Raw genomic sequence first — 16,717 nt, forward strand, 5'->3', positions numbered from 1 at the left:
ACTTAAAACATGACTATGTTTAATAGTCAAGTTAATCTTAAACATATATATATATATGATATAATATATATCATATATATATTTAGTAAAAGTTACTTTAATGGTAGTTGTGATGGTTAATCTTATGTGCCAACTTGACAGATCTAAGGGATGCCCAGATAGCTGGCAAAACATTATTTCTGGTTGCGCCTGGGAGGGTGTCTCAAGAAGAGTCAGTGGACTCAATATAGCCGAGGCCTTCAATGCAGTTGAGGGCCCACAGGGAACAGAAAGTGGGGGAAGGGAAGATTCTCGCTCTCTGCCTGAGCTGGGGCATTGTCTTCTCGTGCCTGTGGACACCAGCCGTCCTCATCCTCAGGCCTTCAGAGCCAGACTCACTGACATCACTGACTTTTCTGGGTCTCCAGTTTGCAGATGGCAGGTTGTGGGGCTTCTTGTCCTCTATAGCCCTGTGAGCCAATTCCTGTGCTGTGTCCTCTTGGATGCATCTCTTTATGTATTCTTTCCGGCTTCCCAGGTGGCTCAGTGGTAAAGAACCTGCCTAGCAATGCAGGAGGTGCAGGAGACATGGGTTCAATCTCTGGGTGGGGAAGATCCCCTGGAAGAGAAAATGGCAACCCACTCCAGCATTCTTGCCTGAAAAATTCCATGGACAGAGAAGCCTGGCGGACTACAGTCCATGGGGCCTCAGAGAGTGGGACACCACTGAGCACAAGAATCCTGATGGTTCTGTTACTCTGAGAGGCCTGACTAATACAGCAAGTCACATAAAATCTCTGAGTAATAAAAGAGGCAGATTTCCTTTCCTACATTTTTCCCCTCACTTTTTAACATAGCTTTTTATTAACTAGTGTTTTAAACTACAAAGCATGCATGCTCATGGCAGAGGGAAAAAAGCACAATGAGTGCAGAAAGATAAATGTATAAATAAAGCATGCGCTATACCACAGGCCATCCAGGTCCTTCAAGGTAATCACTGTTAACAGTTTATTGTGTTGGCAACCCACTCCAGTATTCTTGCCTGGAGAATTTTATGGGCAGAGGAGCCTGGCAGGCTACATACAGTCCATGGGGTCACAAAGAGTTGGACACGATTGAAGTGACTTAGCATGCATGCACACGTATCTTTTTAGTGATTCCTTTCCTGCATTCCTCCCTGAGGAGGGCATGGCAATCCACTCCAGTATTGCCTAGAAAATTCCAAGGACAGAGGAGCCTGGCGGGTTACTGTCGACAGGGTCACAAAGAGTCGGATACAACTGAGCGACTAACGCTTCAAGGTTTACTTCAAAGACCATTTGGCAAAAAAAAAAAAAGGAGTTCCCTGATGGGCCAGTGGTTAGGACTGTTTTCACTGCGGAGGGCACAGGTTCAAGACTTGTAGATCATTTGTCTTATGAAGCCTGAAATATGTCCATCTGGCCCTTTACACAAACTGCATGGAGCCCTGGTTTAGTTGAAAGCGCTCTGAGTTTCGTCCCAGATGACAGGGTTTATTCATGAAAGAAAAGGAAGTTAATATTAACCACCTACAGTTTTTAGTAACTTATTTCTGCCTTCATACCTAACTCAGCGTGCTCACTTGGGGCCCCAGGTGAGATTGCTGAGTTATGAAACCCAAGGGAAAAGGTTCTTGTAGACAAATAAGCCCTTTTAATATTTAAATTTCTTCTTGTGTGTGAACCAGAAATGAGATCTCAAAGTCAGATCTCTTTTTCTACTTCTAGATTTTATTTTTTCTCTACAGATAAAATGTTATCAGCATTTTCCTTCCTGTCCTTTCTCTTATTTAGATACAAATAAAAAGTCTTTCTGCGTTTCTGCAAGTATCAACCCTAGGAATATATTGAGTTATTTTTAATCTACCCAAGAATACTTATCCAAATATGTTTTGATTATTTAAACTGAAAGCAAACACCAAAATGAAATCACCAGAAAAGAAACTCAGTCTGTTTGAAAAAGTATATATCTCACAGAAATGCAGTTTGACTCAACTCTATAAGCACTTGTAAAGCTTTTACCATGTGATAAACTTGGGGAATATATAAATAAATGATTCATAGTTCCTGGCTTCAGGAACTCAGAGACCAGTGAGGGAGACAGCCGTGTTCAAAAATTAAAATAAAGAGAGAAATGTGACATAACAGGTATAAATACTGAGGAAAGACAAGAGGTCAATAAAGCATCATGGAGAAGACACTAGAGCTGGGTGTTAATAGGAGGAGAGTTTCCAAATTGCAGATGAGAAAGGATCAAGATGTGGAAGGACATATGGATGCTCCCTATGCTGGGGGAGGGGATGGAGGGAAATGAGAGTTGGTGCCCTCTGGTCCAGTGCCCTCCTGGTCCTTAGCTTACCGCTATAGTGGGGAAGGCAGCACCCTGACTTTTTAAAAAGAATCCTGCATTTGGTACAAAATGAAATCCTAAATTAATGATGGCTTCTCAAGCCCCAGACCGTCACACCCTCCCAGGACAGACAGATGTCATTCTGCCACTCGGAGCACGCGGTCCTTCACGTGTGGCAAGGAGGAGCACACGGCAAAGGCTGGGGCGTGGGGTCAGCCCTGAGGGAGCCTCGGGGAGGGCACGCTCAGAACAGGGTCCTGAAGCAGGAAAAGTGGCTCCTGCGGGGTCCCCAGGCAAAGATTTCAGAGCTCTTGTTTACTGAGAGCTAAGATGCCCTGGGCACTCCGTGAGGTTCGGATGGTTTGACCTTTGGGAGCATCACAGGGTAGATTGTGGCCCTCCATTTGATGGATGGGGCACTGAAGCTCAGAGAGCCCAAGACACTTGCCCCACAGTCACACAGTTACTCAGTGCTGGAGCCTCCGGTGGTCTTGCTACAAATCCCTACTGGCCCCTGACACCTGTCCTAACATTGAGCCCAGGTACCCGGGCCCTGGCTGTCCCTCCGTTACCAACGAGCCACCCTAACTAGCAGAGCTGCAGACAGTGACACAAGGGGCTTTGGCGACAGTTTTAACACATGCGCTCCTGTCCTCTGAGGAACCTCTTTCCTAGACCAGGGAGTTCAGCATCTTCCAGACCCCGGGGAGATCCCAGTCCATCTTTCAGTTTCAATCTGGCAGGCTCATACCCTCTTCAGCACTGCCCCACCCCCAGAAGAGCTTCATCTGACTGTGCCTGGAGCTGCCACGACCACCGCCGTGACATCATGCCTCTCTAGGTCCAAGCAAGAGCTGAACACCAGCTGCTCTGAAAGCAAACTTTGGTTGCCACGGTAACTGGGCCATTAGCCTCTTCCTGACTTCAACAGTGCCAGCAACACTACTGTGTCTCAGCTCCAAAAGGCGCCCGCAGCAGCTCACTGTCTGGCTGGGCACAGCGGGGGCAGAACTCCCGTGGTCGGGGTGAGATGAGGTGAGGGGAGTGAGGAGGGTGGGGGCTGAGGAGGAGGTGCAGAAGGGCCTCTCCTTACTGGCTGCCATGTTCTTCAGCCCCAGGGAAAATTTCAGAGGCAGTGCTTTGATCCTGACCGAGGGGCCCTCCCTTTCCTTAACCATCTGTGTTTTGTTGGGGAAACACAAGGGGTGGGGGGATGTTTCTCTGCCTCAGACCCAGCTCTGTGGATCGGAAGTGGCTGTGGTGACCAGGGCGTTTGGTGGTCCTCGGGTGTGAGGTGGGGACCAGGGTGGTAGCCTGGGGCAGGGAGACAGCAAGCTTGGGTTGCTCCTCTCTTGAGGGGGTGGGTGGGCTCCCTGGGTGGTTGACCAGAGCTCCACCCTGGCCCCAGACTCCTGCCCAGACCTGGGGCCCAAGGAGAAAGGACAGAGGTGCCAGGCAACTGCCAAGGAGACAGAGAAACCATCTCGAGCTGAAGGAGAGTAAGGGGACGTGACGGAAAGCTTAGGGAGGGACCCTGTACCATCAAAGTGGCAGTACAGTAGGGCACAGCGAACTCTGCTCAGTGTTACATGGCAGCCTAGCGGGAAGGGGAGTGTGAGGGAGAAGGGATACCTGTGTCAGGTAGTTAGAATAGGAAGGAGTCCAAAATAGCGGTGGCTAAAAGACAAAGAGGGAGAAGCCCCAAAAAATAGAAAAAGGAAGGTCCGAGGACCCGAGTGAGAACCTCAGGTGAAACACACAGCCCTCCTGGCTAGCCCAGTTTACATAGGGCAGGCTCAGGGGAAGGAGGAAAAACAGATAAAAAGAGGAACCAAAATTGAACTGCTCTCTTCTTTTGGGTCGGCCTGCCCTCACGCCTCGAGGATGTTTTCCTTTGCTTGCCAAATAAAACTGAGCTGTAACCGAGCTGTAACACTGGTCTGCCGCTTCCAACGTTTGCTGTGGTGAGACAGAACCAAGGAAATTACACACTCCCCTGACACACGTATATGTATGGCTGAGTCCTTTTGCTGTCCACCTGAAACTGTTACAATATTGTTAATTGGCTATCCTCCTATATTAAGTAAAAAGTTAAAAAAAAAAAGGCAGTAGGGGGAAAACTCTGGAAATCTGTGTAAAGTCTGCAGTGTACTTAGTAATGTTGCACCAAAGTTGATGTCTTATTTTTCAACTTTTCTGTGGTTATGCCACATGTTAACAGTAGGGGGAGCTGGCTGCCGTGTAGAAACTGTACAATTCATATCTTCTATAAGTCTGACATTATTTTAAAATAAAAAGTTTCTAAAATTGTGTATATTTCTTCACGGAAATAAAAGGAGGTGCTGGCTTCAGTATCTTGGCACACTGTAAAATAATTCTGTCACGCTGCCTGTTGGCCGCTCTAATTCTGGCACAGTCATGCCATCCAGACCACTGGGCAAAGGTCTAAAGAGACCATGGACAACAGGGATGAGAACTGGCCTCTTCTTTAAAACAAGAAAAATACAGTTTTTGATTTTGTATTGGGGTATAGCCAGTTAAAAATGTTGTGACAGTTTCAGGTGGACAGTAAAGGGACTCAGCCAAACATGTACACATGTCCATTCTGCCCCAAACTTTCCTCCTCATCTGGGCTGCCACATAACGTTGAGCAGGGTTCCCTGTGCTACACAGTAGGTCCTTCTTGGTTGTCCAGTTAAGAGCAGTGTGTACATGTCCATCCCAAACTCTCTAACTATCCCTTCCCTCTAGCAACTGTAAGTTCGGAGAACTGGCCTCTTCTTAATGCTCCAGCATCATTCTAAATTCCCTATTAATTCCAGTTACTCGGTTACTTGGGGGTCCTCCTTGACTCCTCTTCTCTCACAACCCCCCTTTAAACCACCCGTAATTCCCTTAGTTCTGCCTTCTGACTCCATATCTAGAATCTGGCCCCTTCTTACCACCTCCATTGCCCTCTCTCACCTCTCTCCAGCCCCGCTGGACTCCTTGCTCATCCTCAGCCATGCCAAACACATGCACCTCAGGGCCTTTGCACTGATTGTGTCTGCCTCACCCTTCCAGAAAGCTGTACAGCTCATATCCGTCCATACCCCCCGCAATGTCCCCTCCCATTTCATTATCACAAGGAAGCTTATTCTAAATTGAATCTCCCCTCCTACACTTCAGATCCTCTATATTTGGCTCTATTTTCTTTCCAAAGCCCATTCTCCTTCTAACATACAATTTGATATACTTATTAATTATGTTGATAATTTGCTTCTGTTTTTCTCCTACTAGAATACAAGCTCCCGGGGCCAGGATTTTTCCTGTGTTGTCCCTGGCGGTGACCCCAGCATCTAGAATAGGGGTTGGCCCTTGGTAACTATTTGCCGAGTCAGTGATTAGTGTGAGAGAAGTCACTCTTGCTCTCCAGGGACAAGCATGGGCAAACTGTTCACAGAACTGTTCTGTTGTAGGTGTTTGTTTCTCCAGAGCAGAAATATGTCACACGAACATGGTTCTGCCAAGCCCAACCCAGAAATGGGGTCTGTTCTCAAATGTCAGCTTTATGGAGCAGTGGCACCTTGGAAATGGAGACACTCAGGTGTGACTCTGACACCATCTCTGTAGCTTAATCTCATGGTGCCTCAGTCTCTCCATCCATCAAATGGGGATTAATAGTACTTGCCTCATGAAGCTGCTGTGAGAAGTGAATAAAATTAAATGTGGTCACGCATGTCAAGCCATCAGCACAAAACAGCGTCTAGCCCATAACAAGCACTCAAAGAATGGGAGCTCAGATGCATTTGTAAAAGGTGACCGTTTAAAATCCAAAATACATTTTCCCAGAGAATGAATAGAAAAAGCTAATTATTCCTTAGAGCTCATGAGAAGAGTTTGGTCATTGAACTGAGGATGCATAATCAGCCCAAGGCTGATCCCAGTTCTGTGAACATTCACTGGGGACATGCTGGTCAGTGCAGCCATGACAGGCAGTTCTTGCTTCTTAACCACTGCACAGCTTGGTTCTGCCTGCTGGCTCCAGACTCATCAATAGGATCGGAAAGCAAAGTAGGGCAGAACTCAAAGAACCTTTAGCAATGCATGCGTGTGTGCTAAGTCACTTCAGTCATGTTCGACTTTTTGTGAACCCCGTGGACTGTAGCCCTCCAGGCTCCTCTGTCCACAGGACTCTCCAGGCAAGAATACTGGAGTGGGGTGCCATGCCCTCCTCCGGGGGATCTTCCCTACCCAGGGATCAAACCAGCGTTCCCTATGCCCCCTGCACTGGCAAGCAGGTTCTCTACCCCTAGCACCACCAAGGAAGCTTACCCTTAGCGACGACAGTCTAAATGCCACCCTTCAGCATGATCAAGCTGAGGCCTGGAGACGGTGCAAATGCCTCGCCTCACACTGCTCCACGTGCAGTGTGGAGCTGGCACGTGCCTCACACTCCTCCAAACTCCATGTCCTGCTGTAAGGACTGAATGAAGCCCGTGGATGAAGCCTCTTAATCAGATGCCTGTCACACTGAGTGCACAGCTTCCCAGCGTCACCAGCTGGTGAGGGAGAGGCATTCAGCACAGGTCTGTCTGCTTCCAGAATCATCTCTTTGATGCTCTTGACCTCAACCACATTAATAACTGACTATAGTGAAAGTGAAAGTCGCTCAGTCGTGTCCAACTCTTTGCGACCCCACGGATTATACAGTTCATGGAATTCTCCAAGCCAGAATCCTGGGGTGGGTAGCCTTTCCCTTCTCCAGGGAATCTTCCCAACCCAGGGATCGAACCCAGGTCTCCTGCAGATTCTTTACCAGCTAAGCCACAAGGGAAGCCCAACAACACTGGAATGGGTAGCCTATCCCTTCTCCAGCAGATCTTCCCGACCTGGGAATCGAACTGGGGTCTCCTGCATTGCAGATGGATTCTTTACCAACTGAGCTATCAGGGAAGCCCTTAACTGACTATGCAGGGATTAAAATGTCTTCTTTGTAATAAACACATGTCCTGGTGTCTTCTATACAATGAACGACTATACCACTGCTCTCGGCCTCGGCACGTGGGGCCTAAGCTTCCTTCTTCCATGTCTTATTCTGTCATGTTTCGCATCACATCGCTCTCACAGCTTCTGGAGAACAGCAAGGCTGCCTTCTGTTTGGCTCCCAGCCTTTTGCGGAAAAAACTTGTTTGTGTCCCAAAGGCCAAGCACGCCCCCTGCTGACCACTAGTGGGATACTTTCTCCAGGACAAGACTCCCAGTTGGAGCTTTGTAAGGCAAATAGATGGGGAGAAAATAGAAACAGTGGCAGATTTTCTTTTGGGGGGCTCCAAAATCACTGCGGACGGTGACTGCAGCCATGAAATTAAAAGACACTTGCTCCTTGGAAGAAAATTTATGACCAACCTAGACAACATAATGAAAAGCAGAGACATTACTTTGCCAACAAAGGTCCGTCTAGTCAAAGCTATGGTTTTTCCAATAGTCATGTATGGATGTGAAAGTTGGACTATAAAGAAAGCTGAGCACCAAAGAATTGGTGCTTTTGAACTGTGGTTCTGGAGAAGACTCTTGAGAGTTCCTTGGACAGCAAGGAGATCCAACCAGTCAATCCTGCAGGAAGTCAACCCTGAATAGTCACTGGAAGGACTGATGATGAAGTTCCAATACTTTGGCCACCTGATGTGAAGAGCCAACTCATCAGAAAAGACGCTGATGCTGGGAAAGATTGAAGGTGGGAGGAGAAGGAGGCGACAGAAAATGAGATGGTTGGATGGCATCATCGACTCAACGGACATGAGTTTAAGCAAACTCCGAGAGATGGTGATGGACAGGGAAGCCTGGCATGCTGCAGCCCATGGAGTCACAAAAAGTCAGACATGACTCAGGGACTGAAGAACAACAACAAGGGGGCTCCCAGAACCTCCACATGGGAGAGGCAGAGGGGCTGTCACCTGCCCCTAAATTGAGGGAGTGGGAGTGGCTGTGGACCTTGACTGATGCCCTTTGGAAAGCCACTGTTTGGAATGAGTTGTATGTTAAATCTCACGAGCCTTGTGGGCCTTGTAAGGACTCGCACTTCTGCTCTGCACGGGATGGGACAGGTGAAGACAAAGGGCATCAGGATCAGCACAGAATGTGGGACCCTGGCATCCTGGCCCCCATCTGCACTCTCTCCATGACCTCATCCTCATCCTTCTACTTCCTGGGACATTTTCTGGCCCCTTTGGGTTGTGTCTACCCACCCTAAGTATGATTCTGCAGGTTTCTGAAAATGTGCATCAGTCAGGCCCAGTCACCACCTGTCTAATCTACCCCTCTGCTGCCCGGGGCTGAGCCCAGATAAGCCTCCCATCAGGCACAGGAGGAGAGAGGAGAGCGACACCTCCCAATGCTTCCCCGGTCTCCTCGGGCAACGTGGCAGTGGGCCTCTTGGGTGAGGGGTACAGGGCGGGGGCCTTGGAAACTCCTGGAGCAAATTCACAGCATTGTAAGAGCTACCATTTTCTGAGGATCACAGCATGCCAGCCACTGTGTCAGACCTGCCGTGGATCCTCACTTAAGCCTCACAACATCCTACTGCAGTGCGGATACCCATTTCACAGATGCGGGAGGTAAAGTGCAATGGAAAAACAGCTTGTCCAGTTACACAGCCAGCAGGTGGCAGGGAGGGTCTGCCTCGGGGTGTCTTGCTCCAAAGGCCCCCACTGTTTCTGTGTCCACCTCACATGAATCTGGTCTCTTTTCAACATTTTTCACTGAATGGTGTCATGTGATATGTAACAGATAATAGTATAAATTTTGTTCCAAACTCTACATGGTCCACTTATTAAAATTAACTATAAAAGTTAATGCTGGAAATGTACATAAAAACCACAACTTAAAAAAAAATATTTGTCTATTTGTCTGTGATGGGTCTTAGCTGTGACATTCAGGAGGCAGCATGTGGGATCCTGTTCTCCAACCAGGGATCTAACTCAAGCCCTCTGCACTGGGAGCTCAGAGTCCCAGCCACTGGACCACCAGGGAAATCCCTCTTTTTAAAAAAAAAAACAAACGTGAAATAATGTGCTGATGAGGAGATAAAGAAGTTGGAACCCTTATGCAGTCTTAGTGGGAATATAAAATGTTGCAGCCACTGTGGAAAACAATATGGCAGTTGTTCAAAAAATTAGATTATTCTCTGTACTTGAGAACACTTTTTTTTTTTTTTTTTTTGGCTGTGTGACACATGGGATCTCAGTTCCCCTACCAGGGATAGAACGTGTGCCCCTTGCATCAGAAGCTGGGAGTCTTAACCACTGGACTGCCAGGAAGTCCCCTTAAAGACATTTTTCTTTAAAGAGGAAGAAAAACATGCCACGTCTTCTGATCACAATGCCAAAGAATGTTACAAACTACTGCAATAAAAACTGAGAGTGGAAACTAAAAGATATCCCAAGCTGAAATCAAACCAACATGGATAATTAACAGTTTTGACCTTCTAAGTAACTCAGATCAACGTGTTCAAATAGGCATGTAGCATTGATGAGACGATGCTACAGGCCTGTTAGAACAGCTGAAATAATAAAACACTGGTGATACCAAGTGCTTGTGAGGAAGGGGAGTGATTGGGGTTCTTGTTCGTTGCTGGTGAGGATGCGAATGAGGGCACAACCACCGTGCAAGACAGTTTGTCAGTTTCTTGTAAAGTTTAGGATCCCCTCAGCATGTGATGCAGCAGTGACACCTCTGTGTAGTCATCCTAGAGAAATAAAAACGTATGTTCACACCGAAACCTGTGTGCACACATTCCTAACAGCTTGATCTGTTCTCGCCAAAGCCTGGAGAAAACCCTGAGGTCCTGTACCAGTGGCGCATCTGCACCATGGACACCTCTCAGCAACAAAAAGGAACAAACTTCTGATCCACTCGGCAACCTGGGTCATCTCAAGGGCACTACGCTGAGTGAAAAAAACCCTGTCTCAAAGGGTACACACTGGGATTCCATTTATATGATGTTCTCTAAGTGACAGAGTTGTGAGGAAGGAGACCAGACCGGTGATTGCCGGGAGTCGGGGGTTGGGGAGGGCATAACTATTAAGGACTAGTTCTTCCCTGGTGGTACAGTGGATAAGAATCCCAAACTGAAATCAAACCAACATGGATAATTAACATTTTTGACCTTCTAAGTAACTCAGATAAACGTGTTCAAATAGGCGTGTAGCATTGATGAGACAATGCTACAGGCCTATTAGAACAGCTGAAATAATAAAACACTGGGTGATACCAAGTGCCAATGCAGGGGACCACGAGTCTGATCCCTGGCCCGGGAAGATTCCACGTGCTATGGAGCAACTGAGCCCCTGTGGCACTCCGGCTGAGTTCACGCGTTGCAAGTGCTGAAGCCCACGTGCCCGGAGCCCATGTTCTGCAACGAGAGAAACCACTGCGATGGAAGCCCTCACGCGGAAACCAAGGGTAGTCCCCGCTCGCTGCAACTGGAAAACGCCTGCAGCGACGAAGACTGCGTGCAACCAAAAGTAAACAAATAATATATTTTTTAAAAAGACAACTATTAAGGACTAGCCTGGGGAGTTTCCTTCAGGTGACAGAACAGTTCTGCATCCTGATTTGGTGATGCTTATTCAAATCTACACATGCGATAATATTTCCAAGAATCATGTACACACACACACACGAATGCATGTAGTAACTGGTAAAATGTGCATGTAGTAACTGGTGAAATTGTCAAATAAAGGTGATAATTTACTTAACGGGATTGCACCAGTGCCAGCTTCCTGGTTTTAACAATGCACGATGGTTGTGTAAGGTGTAAAGGGAACCTGGGTGAAATACACAAGAACCTTGTTCTAATTTTGCAGTTTCTTCTGTGTCTTGAAATCTTTCAAAATAAAAACTTATCATTTAGGAAAAAAAGAGAAAAAAAAGATGTAAATGAAAAATGATGAAATAAAACTGCAACATATATTACAGAAAAAAGAGGTGCCATTCAAAATGTATGGAGCTCCTATGAATCACCATGAAAATAAATAGCTCAATCAATGTGTGGGCAAATATCAGGAAGTTCAGAGAAGAAATACAAATGTCCATATGTCTACATTCAACCTCACTAATAATCAAATACATTCAGAATAAGATAAGGAAGTCTGAGTTTCCATCCATGAAGACTGATGGATTCAGAGGAAGAGCCACTCCCAGGCACTGCCAGTGAGAGTAGGGATTGGCCAACAGTCTAACCCGCAACTTGGTGGCACCTATCCAAATTTTAAATGTTTACCTCACTGGATCCAGTAATTCTGCTTCTAGGAAACACAAAGATATATGTTGCAGCGTCAGTTATAATAGTAAAAAACTGGAGATGGCTTGCATACTTGTTACAGAGGGCTGGTTAGACAAACTGCAATAATGGCGACTACTACTCACTTGTTGCTTTCAATGTTCCAGGAACTTTCCTGAGTATTTTACAGGTAGTAACTCAGTTTAACCCTCACAACCATCCTATGAGGTAGGTTCTAAACACTGTTATTATGCCTGTTTTACCACTGGGGAGACGAGCCAGTGAGGAGCTGATGATGGAAGCATGTCTACCCAAGAAAGACAAAGAAATTCTTACTCTCCCCACTTTACCTTTAATTACAAAACTGTAGCCTAGTAAGTTCTTGGGGGTGTGGCATCCCTTTGCCCACCCAACTATAAACCTTACAAGCATCTTATTCTGATAAGCCACTTCTTATCTATCACTTTGCCTCTCACTGAATTCTTTTCTGCTCTGAGACATAAAGAACTGGGATACAGGAGCTCTTCGGAGCCCCTGAAATGACATCAAATGGTTTCAAAAATCATTCTGTTCCTGGAGTAGGAAATGGCCACCCACTCCAGTCTTCTGCCTGGAAAATCCCTTGGACAGAGGAGTCTGGGGTGGGGGCTACAGTCCATGGGGGTTGCAAAGAGTTGGACCTGACTAAGCACGCACAACTTGGAGATGCTGAGATAGGCAGGATCAGTCTTCCTAACTCCTTGAGATAGAAACCTGAGACCCAAGGAAATTCTGTAACTTTCCCAGGATCACACAGCTGTGGTGTGTCCCACCGAGCCCGACTCTAGAGCCTATGCTGTTTTTTTATATCAGCATTTCCTAAATTGTGTTTTGTTCCATGAAATACATGTTTTCATAAGCAAAAAAAAAAATAATAATCCATTGTGCTCTACACATACACAGTGCTGTATGTCAACTATATCTCAATGAAACTGGAAGAAAAAAGCATATAGGAACTACACAGCCTGGGGCGCTGCCCTTAGCCCCCACACCCCAGCCAGGGGACGTGTGTCTTGCAAAGCTCTTCCTCTGGCTGGAGCTCATTTTTCCCTCGAGGTGAAAGTGAAGCTTCCAGGAGGATGCAGAAGGTGCTGATTTATGTAGGGGGACCACCCTCTCCAGAGCTCTCCAAGGCCGGCTCTACCCTGGGGAGCTGATACCCTTCCCAGGCGAACAAAGTAAACTAACTTCAAAAGAAAAACAATAAGCTGGATTACGTGCACATACCTGCTCAGTCATGTCCAACTCTTTGTGACCCGATAGACAATAGCCCGCCAGGCTTTTCTGTCCATGGAATTTCCCAGGCAAGAATACGGGAGCCGGTTGTCATTTCCTTCTCCAGAGGATCTTGCCAGCCCAGGGATCAAACCAGCATCTCCTGCATCTGCTGCCATTGGCAGGCAATTCTTTACCACTGAGCCACCTGGAATGGAAGTCATACCATCAACACTGGAGATTAGAAGGAAAAGAGCAAGAATTTAAACTTAAGAAGCCTACAGAAGTCTGGATTTGGGATTTTAAGAAACACATTGCTTTTGAGATGCTAATATTTGTGCCACATGGTGGAAATGATATCCCCTGCAACTACTTTAACTTACCACGAAGATGTTTAAAGATCAACTTACATGTGTACAAAGGAGCATGCTACTTTTCAATGTCATTTTTTAGGGGCTACCCCAGGAAAAAGAAAAGCCCTGGTCTCAGTCCTGCACTGTGCTGGCTGCCTGATTCTGTCTGGATGACTGATGCCCTGAATCTGTTTGTCTGGAATTTAGGGTTCCACCAGGCTGTGGGGGCAAGAACTGCCTAAATTCTTCTCCCATCTTCGGTATGGTTGAGGCCCATATCAAAGGCTCCAACGGTTTGGGGCAAGGAGGGGTGAGGTTCTTCCTGCTTAACAATTTCCTGCCCAATTCTGGTGAGCTGTACATATTAATTTCAAAGTTTTAACTAAAAGGGTAGGCCAGGGCTTCCCAAGTAGTCCAGTGGCTAAGAATTTGCCAGCCAATGCAGGGGACACAGGTTCGATCCCTGGTCTGGGAAAATCCCACATGCCATGAGGATAACTAACTCTTGAGCCACAACTACTGAAGCCAGTACCCTAGAACTTGTGCTCTGTAGGGAGAGAAGCCGCCCCAAGGAGCCTGCCTGCCACAACTAGAGAGTAGCCCCTGCTGGACACAACTAGAGAAAACCTGTGGGCAGCATTTCTTCCAAGAAGAGACATTCTCTTTAACAAATGCTAGTTCTCTTCAAACAATGTAAAGGTGAATTTCAAATATGTCCTCCTTCTATTAAATAGGAGAAAATCTGGGTTTTTGAGTGGGCTTCCCAGATGGTACTAGTGGTAAAGAATTCACCTGCCAATGCAGGAGACTCAAGAGACGTGGGTTTAGTCCTTGGGTCGGGAAGATCCCTTGGAGCAGGAAACAGCAACCCACTCAGTATTCTTACCTGGGAAATTCCATGGACAGAGAAGCCTTGCAGGCTACAGTCCATGGGGCTGCAGAGAGTTAGACATGAAGGAGCACATAATTTTTCCTGGGCTTTTGACCCAATACCCCTTATGTATCTCTTTGTTCTTTGGTCCAGGGCAAAGTTCTTGCAGGCTGGAAGCGCTTCTTGGTGCAGCTGGGATACACAGTCTAGGTTCAAGATCTCTATGCCATGATGCCTCTTCTTCCTCATTCTTTGAATTCAACCATCGTGTGTCCACTCACAGGCACTGCCTTCTTCACCCCCATCCCCATGCTCAATCTGACGACCTAAGACGGCACAGCAGACAATGACAAGCTGAGGAGTGATGGGGCAGCCCCATAACACAGACATCAGGCCTGAAGAGAGCAGTCAAGTTGCTGCTCAGACCAGGCACACACTGCAGCTGGGATGTCCAGAGGTGACACCCTTTAGCATGGATGTCATCAGACCTGGCTAGTTAGGACAGGCCTCAGGTCAGAATTTCAAGGGATGGATGCTTTCATGAGAGTAAGAATTAGGAGAGGAGGCACAGGGGCTTTGTGGAGTTGAGACACTTGGGCCTGGTTCCCTCTTCCTAATGAGTTACCCCTTTGTTTCCTTGGAGGAAACTTGGCCCCCACTTGTGATGGCCAGCGGGTGCAGCAGGGCCCTCTGGCTTGGGCGACAGGGGCTGCTTCTGCTTTACTCATCGGCATGAGGAATACTGTGGTGGTGATGGGGAGGAGGCAAAAGAGATGGAGACAGAGGGCCTGGAATAGCAAATCCAGGGCTGTGGTTAACTGACGACCCAGAGATGAACTGAGCTAGGAACCTAAGAAAAACACACTGGAGTAATTTGAGTTTTGTGTTCCAAGGAGCTAAGAGTGTTCAACGAGACTGACTAAATGGCAAGGATTGAGCTAAATATCTTACCCCATTTAGTCCTTAGGCTCACCCCATGGTGTAGAAATCATCACGCCCATTTTATCAGTAGAGCAACAGGCTCAGAAATGTCAAGTGATTGGTCCAAGGCCATCGAATAAATAAGAAGTGACACAAATTCAGACCTGAATCCAGTGTTGGGTCCTTTATTCCACTATACTGATCTGGTCTAAAAGCACCTGAACTGCCAGGAAGTGAATTGTCGGGGTTTTGTGGGTGGATTCTCCTGGGCTTTTCTTCTCTCCCTCTTGAAGTTGTTATTTAGCTAAGATGGTGGGCAGTGGCTTAGGACATTTTATCTCTGTCCTGGAGCTGACCCTGCTTTTCCCCCTCCCCTCCCTAGCCCCCTTATTGTTTAGTCCCTAAGTCATGTCTCTTTTGCAACCCCGTGGACTGTAGCACACCAGGTTCCTCTGTCCACAGGATTTTCTAGGCAAAAATAGTGGAGTGGGTTGCCATTTTCATCTTCAGGGGATATTCCCAACCCAGGGATCAAACTGAGTCTTCTGTACTGGCAGGCGGATTCTTCACCACTGAGTCATCAGGGAAGAAAGCCCGCAGCCCCCTACACACTCACTAAAAGCAGGAATTACATCCTATTTGTTTAGGTTGCTCTCAGTCGACCAGTTCAGAATAACATTAAGGTGGCTGCACCCCCATCCTCCCAAACACACACACACACACACCATTGTACTTAGAAAAAAGTCAATATGATGGCTTCTTTATCCAGGGAAGAAGGCTATTAGAGAAGAAATTATTCAGTAATAAGCCGACAGGAAGCTGAATTGGGGAGAGAACTAAACTAACCTTCTGCTAAGTCGCTTCAGTCATGTCCGACTCTGTGCGACCCCATAGATGGCAGCCCACCAGGCTCCCCCGTCCCTGGGATTCTCCAGGCAAGAACACTGGAGTGGGTTGCCATTGCCTTCTCCAATGCATGAAAGTGCAAAGTGAAAGTGAAGTTGCTCAGTCATGTCCGACTGTTAGTGACCCCATGGACTGCAGCCTTCCAGGCTCCTTCATCCATGGGATTTCCCAGGCAAGAGTGCTGGAGTGGGGTGCCATTGGATCTGCACAATCATGGCCTGACATTCTTATTTTTCTTTCTTTTTCAAGTCAGTCTTTCAGACATAGCCTGGAAGGGGCAAACCCACAGCCTTTGGGAGAGGGGCTTGACCTGGGCCCAGGAAGACCAGAGCAGAGTTCTGGAGACAGACAGGAGAGTATGGAAAGGCCCAGACTGGAGGAAGGAGGGTAATATGGGGTCCCCCCGGGGTAAGATGGGGGGTGCATTTTCAAAGGAGATAGATATATGGAGGGGGATGTCCCTTGGCAAGTTTTCTGGCATTAGGCAGAGAGACTGGAGGACAGAGGGAGGTGGATCCAAGTCCACCCCTCAGCCCACTGCCTCGCTCTCGAAATTCCACAGCCCATAGTCATGCCTGGAATGGAGTATTCCATCTTCCTGCTTCCCAATGATGTGTTTTCAACAGAGAAGTCTGAGCATCCAGAAGGTCTGAAAGATGGGGTGCCAACTTCAGGAAGAGGAAGGAGGTGCTCTAGAGCCACATACGTAGCTCAGTTTAGAGGAGGGTTGACTTGCTTCCTAGCAGTTGAGAAACAAAGAACTCCATGGAGGGGAGGGCCCGATAGACTGCAGAAAGGAAA

Source organism: Ovis canadensis, chromosome 3, assembly GCF_042477335.2.
Source record: "Ovis canadensis isolate MfBH-ARS-UI-01 breed Bighorn chromosome 3, ARS-UI_OviCan_v2, whole genome shotgun sequence".
Lineage (NCBI taxonomy): Eukaryota > Metazoa > Chordata > Mammalia > Artiodactyla > Bovidae > Ovis > Ovis canadensis.